Source organism: Acomys minous (assembly GCF_964271855.1).
Source record: "Acomys minous genome assembly, chromosome: 7".
In the NCBI taxonomy this organism is placed as follows: Eukaryota; Metazoa; Chordata; class Mammalia; order Rodentia; family Muridae; genus Acomys; species Acomys minous.
This window is the reverse complement of record NC_140488.1, coordinates 22,555,762-22,566,405: the sequence shown is the minus strand read 5'-3', so window position 1 is coordinate 22,566,405 and position 10,644 is coordinate 22,555,762. Positions and strand designations below refer to the sequence as shown.

Genomic DNA, 10,644 nt, shown 5'->3' with positions numbered 1-10,644 from the left:
ACAGAACACCAACGGCCCAGGCCTTAATGTCAACAATTAATAAATGGGGCCTCATGAAGCTGAGAAGCTTCTGTGAGGCAAGTGACACTGTCAAGAGAACAAAGCGACAGCCTACAGACTGGGAAAAGATCTTCACCAACCCTACATCTGACAAAGGTCTAATATCCAAAATATATAAAGAACTCAAGAAATTAAACACCACCAAACCAAATAACCCAATTGAGAAATGAGGCTCAGAACTAAACAGAGAATTCTCAACAGAGGAATATCAAATGGCTGAGAGACACTTAAAGAAAGGCAACTTTTCATCTGGTTCCAACATCTCTGTTCCATTTCCCACTTGGTAAGGGGTGGGGGAGTCTGTGCACGATGAAATCCCTCTTCGTGTGTGATGATAGCAGTTCTTTTCTACCTTGTAGCTGGTCTGCGAGAGTCCTCAGAAAGCAGCTCAACTTTTTGTTGCAACAGCTGGGGGTTCCACCATGAGCATCTGCGAGGGCATTCCAGCCCTTAATGCCACGCTTTCTTTTGCAGTGTCAAATACAAACCCCAAAGTGGAATCCAAAAGGAAATCTCCCCGTGAATTGTTCTGGTAGGTGCTAATGGTCACGTGAATGGACTGGACCAGGCCTGCAGGAGTTTCTGCCTGATGAACGGTCCCTCTGGGGAAGTACAACAAATCACCAGGCTTCAGCAGGAAGTCACGTGTTGGTGTGCCAATGTGGTCCTCAGGTTCCACGCTGCACTCCTGTGCCAGGGGCACAGTTGGGGAGTTACAGGCACCAGTGTTCCTCTCCCTCTAGCTGCAGGATAAAAATCTCGACATCATCATAATGGGGAGGGAGGCCCTGAGACCCTGTAGGAGCTATGTATACAATTCAAGCCCACTTAGGAGCCAAAGTAGCATTCCAGCTTTTCCTGGATCCTCCAATGCTCATCCTTAAACCTCTGCGGTTGGTGAATCTGAATTGTTGCCCTCTTCCAATCAAAATCTTATCTCAACTGAAGAAAGTGTGCTTTGCTGTCCTTATTTAAAACCTTCTTCTTCCCATTGATGCTCCGGCACACGTTCATATCTCTTTCATAGTACACCCCTTGGTTGCAGAGACTCTTTAGATCTGAGAGTCTGAACAGAGACTGGTAATATGTAGCCAGGGAAGGTCATCCCTCTGAATGAGAAGGGCCTTTTATTCCCAGAATTCCTTGAAAATAGTCTCTACTTCAAACTTTCAAAAAGACTGCTGGGGCTGTCAAAATTTAATACAGAAAGCCTGCTAGATACCGACACCTTCACCTCCTTGCAAGGAACAGACTCTCCTGCCTTCCCCTCTTCTGTAGGCTTTGCTTTCTTTGGCACAGTAGGGAGGAAATGCAAACCCTGCAGGCTTGTTGTGCCAGGACCCAGGTTTTAAAAAATATTTTATTAATGTATTCATATTGCACCTCAATTGTTATCCCATCCCTTGTATCCTCCCATTTCTCCCTCCCCCTTTCCCCTTACTCCCCTTCCCTATGACTGTTCCTGAGGGGGACCTCCTCCCCCTGTATATGCTCATAGGGTATCGAGTCTCTTCTTGGTAGCCTGCTATCCTTCCTCTGAGTGCCACCAAGCCTCCCCATCCAGGGGACCTGAAGACCCAGATTTTTTTAAAGCTAAATATACTATAGCATTTAGCAGGGGTTGACTGAACTTGTAAGACAGGATCAAAATTAAAGTGGAGGCAAGTGATGCATTTCTTGCAGGCACAAAAGAGTGAGGGCACTGGAAACCTTAGAAATTAAGACAAATACCATTTAAATGCAATACTGCTAAGGACTCAAAATTAATGCCAAAGTCCACAGTGAGTGGAATGTCAAGGCAGACAGTCTTGTTACAGCCCAGCTCTCTGCTCATGCAGCATATTCATTAAATCTGTTTTCTTCCTACTTAAAAAAAAGTTAACTAAGGACATAGTCTACCCTATTCTGACTTTGACTTGATTTACTTGCTATAGTTCTGCCCCACTTCCATCTAGTCTAGCTCAGAATTTAAGTTGTTTAAATGTTTACTTTTGTTTGGTTCAATTATTTAGAAGAAGAAGGAAGAGGAGGAGGAGGAGGAGGAGGAGGAGGAGGAGGAGGAGAAGAAGAAGAAGAAGAAGAAGAAGAAGAAGAAGAAGAAGAAACACAATGGTCTCCCGCTCAGTCTTTTATAAGACACTCAGATATGAAAGGCTTATAAGACTTTCTTTTTTCCTCTGCATTAAATAAACTATACAAGCATTTTCTTCTACATTTTAATTGAAAAAATGAAGTCATTTCAAATTGCCAAAATGCTTTCATTATATACATAGTTTTAGTTTTGTTTGGCTTTGTTTTTATGCATGTGTGAGTGTGCACATGCATGAGTGTGAGTCCATGTGGAGGCCAGAGGACAACCTCAGTATCATCTCAGAAATTTTGTAGGCCTCCTTTGAGACAAATCTCATTAACCTTGGTCTTGACAAGCAGCTAGGCTGGATGGACAGGGAGCCCCAGAATCTACTTGTTCCAAGCCCCCAGCAATGGGATTATACATGTGCACCATTGTGTCCCACACTTTGTGTGGGTTTGGAAATCAAATCCAAGTCTTTACTGATGGAGGCATCTCTTGGTTTGTTTGGTTTTGTTGTACTGTTTGTTAATCTTTGGGGGTTTTCTTTTCAGATTGTGTTTCACCGAAGCTTGCATTAAACTCCTGATCCTCTTGCCTCTATCTCCACTGTGCTCAGAGATCCAAATATGCCTTAAATTTTACATAGTTTTTAAGAAATCTTGAGTTCTACAATGAAATGTTACCACTTTGGGTAGACAAGACTACACTTATGTGTTCCGTGCTGGCCTTGAACTCACAGCAATTCTCCTGCCTACACTTTGTGAATGCTGGGATTATAGGCATGTGCCACCACTTCTGAAAGTATAACTCAGATTCTACCTTTGAATACAGACTTAAAAATACTTCTTGGGCTAGAGTTAAAATGGTGGAGTAGATGTTTCTTCCATGCAACCTTGTGAATGTGAAGCATCTGCCATCAGAGAGAGCAAGCATGGAGACCCGATAAAGAGGTTATAGAACTGCTAAAAGTATACACAAGTCAAAAGGCTGTGTAGAACTGCCGCTAGAGGCACTGCAGGTGTGGATGCTGTGTCACATGCGTGTCAGTAGGTGGCAAAGAGGAGAGAGGCCATGTCTAGGCTCAGTGTTCTTTTTTATTTTTTATTTTTGAGCTGAGAGAACAGGGTGTATTTCATCTTATACTTTACAGTCCATCATGAAGAGAAGTCAGGTCACTATGCTCAGTATTCTGACTTATGAGCATCTGAATGATTAGTAGCCTAACATTCCTTAAGAAAAGCAAGTCTGAGATGATCATCAGACTGCTGCCAGGCAGGCCTAGACAGCTCAAACCAGAGACTAGAAGAATTCAGTCTAAGACCGTGGGCCCCAGGCAGGAGTGATTCCAAGAGACAACCCTCGAATGGGGCCCACTTGTGCATTTTGGTACCAGGCAGGTGATGTCTCGGGCATAGTGTGCCCTCTTCCGAGCTTGTGTGGCACAAGACTGATAGTCATCTCAGGTTAGCTCCCTGTCAGGGCCCCATGGTGCATTTCTGGTGGCCATTTAAAGCTCGCACCTTGCCCTGGTTTGAGATGCAACCCAGGGACATATTGATACCTTAGGGCTTTGCCAACTGGCCACACCACTCACCTGAGCATTGTGGGAGCTGGCCCTGGGGGAGCATAACAGCAGGAGAGCTGACCCCACATTTAGCCAGCTGCAGTACTTGTGAGAGTGGCCTCCACACATTTCAGGAGTTGGGAGTGAGCTAGCACCGGGGTTATGAATGTGCGAGAGCTGGCCCTGCCAGTCGTTTCCAGTGTGGCGGCATGGATAAGGGAAAGATACCCTCCTCCCCCTTGTCCCTTGACACCTGCAGCAGGTGGGTCATGAAAGCAAGAAAGCTGATCCCACCACTTGTCTGCCACATGGTGACATGGGTGAGGGAGAGATGCCCCCCTTTTACTTCTTGCATGGTGGCACTGGCCCCAAGGGCATTTTAATGGAAAAGCTGGCACTGCTTCTCACCTAGTGCAGCACTTGGGGATAGAAACCTACACAAGGCCTAGGCAGCATAGTAAAGCTGGCCCTAGATGTGAGGTTTTCGGGTTACTGTGGGAGAGCTGGCCTCGGTTACTGTGGGAGAGCTGGCCTCGCTTCTTGTCTGCTGTGTGGTCTCTTGGATGAAAGAAAGATGCCCTCTTCTATTCCAGAGTCTCTCAGTACCTATTGCAGGCAGGAGAGCTAGCCCTGGCTCATGCCCCTTATTGGCTGCAACACTTTGGATAGTGGGCCCTGAATCTCACCTGGGCAGCACTATAGAGTTGGCCCTGGATGTGGGGGTTGCAGGTGAGCTGGCCCCCAGGCTGTGAGAGTAAGAGAGCTGGCAGCCAGACCAGATCAGATACCTCTTAGGCCCAGAACCAGGGCTTTGAATTAGCCCACTCAACATCTACTCCATTGATGAATGGCAGGAGTGCACGAAGGGTCTGGTTCTACAGATCCAAAACTACAGCATCTCCATGACACAGAACAACACCAGGATATCCAAGAGGCATCCCAGTGAGGTTCCAGTATCGATAGAGTAACAGAAGCCAGAGAGGCATCGATCCAGACCAATGAGTCATTGCAATGCACATTTGCAAGCCAAGAAGTATGTACAAAAAGGTACACTGTGACACACTACAGCTTCCACAATAAGATTTGATTTTCTGTGTTGGGAGGAAGGTAAAAAGGGTGGAGGGTGGGTATGAGATGAGGGATAGATGAGTGGAGTTGGAGTGTATGATGTGAAATTCACAAAGAACCAATAAAGATTATGTTTAAAGGCCATGTAGAAGAAACGGGGATAAAATGTAGTGCTTCAGGCCGGGCGTGGTGGTGCACGCCTTTAATCCCAGCACTCGGGAGGCAGAGGCGGGTGGATCGCTGTGAGTTCGAGGCCAGCCTGGTCTACAAAGTGAGTCCAGGACAGCCCAGGCTAACACAGAGAGACCCTGTCTCAAAAAACCAAAAAAAAAAAAAAATGTAGTGCTTCAAAACTGGCTTGGAGGTGGGAGGTAGAAATCTCAAACACAAGGAAAGTCAGGTAAGTTTGATGGCACCCAATTCACAGCCCTAGCTACAAGGCTAACATGCAGTTCTCATTGACCTTAAAGTAGGAGAATTTGGTGTGACTCTTCTATGGCAGGACACACTGGCAAAGAAATCCATATGCGGGTCGAGTGCTATAGCTTAGTTGGCAGAGCTCTTGTCTAGCATGCACAGAAGTTGATCTCAAAGGCCACATAAACGAAGTGTCGTGCTGCACTTGGAAGATGGAGGCAGAAGGATCAGGAGTTCAAGGTCACTTTAGTTACATAGCAAGTTTGAGGCCAGTGTGGGTTTTGTGAGACCCTGTCTCAAAAATCAAAAGAATTCCTTTTTTGTTTCCTATACCTTAAAGCACAATAGCCATGTGCCAACTGTTTGAAACTAAGCTACTCCAGAGACCTAAAAAAAAAGAAAAGGAAAATCTCAAGTCAGGGAGCCTGATGACACCCTGCCGTAGTGTCTAGGTGAGAGACAGGCAGGAGGGGCAGCCATCCAGTGGTAAGGGCAAAATGTGAATCCATTGATTCATATTGTATTTCTCCTTCTCAGATCTGTCATGTTTTGCTTTAAATGATGACTTCTGCTTTCATCCATGTTTCTGCAATGACATCATTTCATTCTTTTTTATGGCTGAATGATAGATACTCCATAATGAGCAGCACAATTACCTTATCTATCCACCTGTTTATGGTAGTTCTGTGTCTTGGACATTAAATAAGGTCCTAGAGGTGATACAGCACATGGTACTTCTAGATCTAATTCTTTGAGGAACATTTGAACTGATTTCTATAGTAGGTGCATTAATATACATTTTCACCAGCCTTCAGCAAGCCTAAGTCCTTTGCATTTTCATATGACTATTAGGATCTTTTTCTTTTAATTTAAGAATGAAGCTAATGGACCGTCAATACACCAATTCTGTAGACTCATTTTCTGAGTATTGCTACTGTAACATTAAGTACTCCAATACATGAACACAGGGCGTGTCAGATTTTCTTAGGAGCTTCTTTAATTTCATGCAACACTGTCTTACATTTTTCAGTGTAAAAGTTTCAAGCTTATTGTTGAGTTTATTATTATGTATTTTATTCTTTTAATGCCATTATAAGCAGTATGTTTATTTACATTTTAAAACATTTTATTTTTAGTCAAAATATAATGCTATCATTCCTCCTCTCTCCAACCCCTTCCATGTCACATCTTCATTCCCCCTTAAATTCATGGTATGTTTTCCTTTATATATATATATATATATATATATATATATATATATATATATATATATACACACTTTATATATTCCTTTAAATATATGTAAATAAATATATATAACATATATAATATAACATATGTAATGTACAATATAACATATAATATAATATAATGTACTAAATAATATGCTATTTATTATGCAATATGTAATGCATAATATATAATGTGTATAATGTATAATAAATATAATATGTAATGTATAATGCATAATATGTAATATTCACTTAACATATAAGATATGGCACATAGTACATAACAGCATAATGTGACATATAGTACAGCATACAATGTATAACGTATAACATATATACTATACTATACTATACTATACTATACTATACTATACTATACTATAATATGTGTATGTGCTTTCTATTTAGGGTATGTGCTTGTGAGCAGAGTTGCCCATGATAGCCAGAAGAAGGTGTCAGATTCCCTGGATCTGGAGTTACTAGACTACAGGCCATTATGAGTCATCTCTTCAGCTCCATAGTTTAATCTTTCTTCCCTCTCTCTCTCTCTCTCTCTCTCTCTCTCTCTCTCTCTCTCTCTCTCTCTCTCTCTTTCTTAGTGAATTTCATTTCCTAGGAACCTGGTGATTTCACTTAATAGTCCTTTTTCATAGGCGAGGGCCATATTTTTCTGTTTCTTTGTGTACTTCTTAACCTTGTATGGAAAACTGGATGCTTTAAATATAACAATCCTACAAATCCAATCCTCCCATGGGGTTAATTATTGTTTATCGTTTTCTTATTTGTCGTCGTTGCTGTTTGTTTAGTGGGTTTGCAAAATGAATTCTGTTAAGTCTGTTGTCCTCATTGTGTGAAGCTGCTCAAGTTTCTGCCCGCGTAGCTTCACCATCAGCTCCTGTTTACTATCCTCCACTAGTAAAGCCCTTGGACTATCAGACATTTCACAGTGTGTTAGAGGATAACACCAGTGCTTGGATACACAGTTTACAACTCTCTCAACATCAGCCAGAGATGGAAGATCCTGTTATCTTTCTTAGGGTTCCACATAGTTCGGCATCAGTGAGCGGAGTTCCACGACTCAAAAATATACTGAGGCAGCTCAAATGCCATGTTGAGCTCCTTTGCACAGTTTAAGTTTGGACTTTGTCTCTTGTTAGTCCCAACTATGAACACCACTTCAGACCCGATGGCCACTTACTTTTCTTCCATAAATAACCCAGGGATAAGAAGTATACACACACAGCACACAGGAACAATCCTGCCACACACACACAGAGATATGCAAAAACAAAGGATTTTTTCCTACTGTATCTAAGGAAGAACCTAGTGCTGACACCTCCTCCTATATCAACTTTTCCCAGTGAATTTTGATAGTGTACTGAGACCTAGAATGGAGCAGTTCAGAAGAACTGAGCTATTGAACTCAAAAGGTTGCAGGCCTGGCGAGAATCAGGGCTGGCTGTAACAGCAGCTGGAGGAAATCTTGTTTTTCTAGACCATAGTTTAGAAGAACCATCCCAGTGCTTGCTTTGGATTTAAGACAATATATTTGGTTTAATGAGCCATTGGTGTTAAGGCAGCTGTTAAAGTCAGAGCCTGGGCCCTGGCAATCCTAACAGGCTCATCCACCCATCCTCAATATGCTAATTAAAGAGACAAGTAATCGTGAAAAGCAGGGATGTATTCAATGTGGCTATATTAAGGGGTTTTCTGATCCCTTCATCTTTATTGGGGTTTTAACCAGTTCAATGCCAACGTCACTCTCCCATGGTCAGTGGTAGCCATGAAACCCACACAAGCCTAACAGCTACTGAGAAGAAAATAAGGAATCTGAAGCTCCTCTGCAGCCCATTCCCAGAGAACCACCACATTAAACTTGTCTAGTAGCTTTCTGAAAGTTGTTTTTTCAGTGACGATGAGATGGAAGCTACCTGGCCAGCTATTCTAGCCTTCTTGGCAAAGTTCTAAGCCAATGAAAGACTACATCTCAAACAGAAGGGGAAGACGTCCGAGGAATGACAGCTAAGATTGTCCATTTTATTGGTCCATCTCTCAGAAACCAGACCATCATTATCTAGGGATCCTACATGAGACTCAACCAACTTCTGCAGGTTTTGGCTGCTGATGAGGCATCAAAGATGGATGGAACCTTTATAGCCTGAACAACCCACTTTTCAAGATCAAAGTATTCTAGCAGGATAAGGTAATCAGGACGAAACAGCAGAAGGAGACATTAACTGTCAGAATCATGGGCTTGTAGGCTGAGCATCTCACTTGCCTCAGCCTACTTCAGTCTGGGTGAAATGTTTTATTATAGTAAAGAAAAGGCATTTGTGATCTGCCTGCCCTATCCCACCTGAGGTGCTCTAGCCCATATCTCTCTTTTAGAAGCATGCATTTGATATGCTTCTTCTAGTTATGCTTATATGCTTTTACATACAATGCCATATTTAATTCCCATTTTAATTTCACAGGGTTCTTGCTCATGTACTAGTGCACACATCTTAGTGTAGAGAGATATGTATGTTAATAGCCTTCCCAAAGCTACGCTTCTGTAGTTATTTGGATTAAATCCAAATCTTTTGGGTCCTTATACAGAATTACTCCAAAAATTGACATGTCTAGGAACTCTACTTTTCTAACTAATTTGCTCATAATTAATGTATTTTATTTCATGTTTTTACAAATTATTTTGTGTGTTATCTTTAGAGCATCAAACAGAGTATAGAACTTAAATAAGCCATAATGTAATTAGATTTGGTATACTTTTAAATTACATCGAAATAGTTTATTGAAATAAGGAAACCCTGTTTTTATATAGAATACAAAGAATATAGAATCTAGAGATCTTATAAATATTGTTTTTTCATAACAAAATTCATTTTAGATATCAGAAAAACGTAATGATATATTAATAATGTCACCATATATATGTGTATATATATGATTATACATAAAATAGTTTACATATGGGAGAAGCTAATTCCATGAACACAGTAGAAATTTTTCCTATAGACAAAGGAATGTAAACTTGAATGTTAAAAATATGTATTCTTAGAGCTTCCTCAAGACCCAGCTATCCCACTCCTGGGAATATACCCAGAAAATGCCCTACCACACAACAGGGACATATACTCAACCATGTTCATAGCTGCTTTATACATAATAGCCAGAACATGGAAACAGCCTAAGTGTCCCTCAGTAGAAGAATGGACTAAGAAACTGTGGTACATTTACACTATGGAATACTACTCAGCTATTAAAAACAAGGAATTCCCGAAATTTGTGGACAAATGGATTGAACTAGAAATTATCATAATGAGTGAGTTCACCCAGAAGCAAAAAGAGACAAACGGTATATACTCACTTATATCAAAACACAAGTCCAAGGGATACGTACCATGAAAAACTTTACTTACCAGGAAAGTGGGTCAAAGGAGAGGACATACTATTGAGACTTTAGGCGAGAGTAGCATGCAAGAATGGGGAAATAGTAGGACCCACAGAGTCCTGGAAACCTAAAAGAAGAACTTTATGACAGGCAGATCTGGGTCCTGGGGTCCTCCCCAAACTAAGGCACCAGCCAAGGAGAATATAGGCAGTAAACTTCGAACCCCTACCAAGACCTAGCCAATGAACATGATATTCTCCACCGTTGAGTGGAGAGTGAGATCTGACTCTCACACGAACTCTGGTGCCCCTTTTCTTTTTTTTTTTTCTTTTTTTTTTTAACACATTTTTATTGAAAATTAAAAATAATTCCTATTACATCTCATTTTCTATCCCATCCCATGCATCCTCCCATTCCTCCCTCCCTCCCACTTTCACCCCAATCCCCCTTCCCTATGACTGTGGCTGTGGGGGACCTCCTCCCCCTGAATATGGTGCTAGGGTATCAAGTCTTTTCTTGGTAGTCCTCTATCCTTCTTCCGAGTGCCATTGGGCCTCCCCCACAAAGGGACATGGCCAAATATGGTGGTGCCCCTTTTCTGACCATGGCCCCTGGATGGGGAGGCCTGATGGCACTCAGAGGAGGGATAGCAAGTTACCAAGAAGAGACTCGATATCCTAAGAGCATATATAGGGGGAGAAGGTCTCCCTCAATCACAGACATAGGGGAGGGGAGAAGGGGGGAAGTGGGAGGGAGGGAAAATGGGAGGAAACAGGGGAAGGGCTAACAATCAAGATGTAATACGAATAAATTAATAAAAAAAATATGTATTCTCGGG

General features: G+C 42.0%; 1 pseudogene across 1 annotated transcript; it reads right to left on the bottom strand.

The window, feature by feature from the left end:
* Positions 1–305: 305 nt before the first annotated feature.
* Positions 306–3,827, bottom strand: LOC311602095 (ribosomal oxygenase 2-like; annotated as a pseudogene). Its single transcript has 2 exons — positions 3,729–3,827; positions 306–1,348 (listed from the first exon to the last, which is right to left on the bottom strand). The product of its transcript is annotated as a ribosomal oxygenase 2-like (transcript).
* Positions 3,828–10,644: the final 6,817 nt, after the last annotated feature.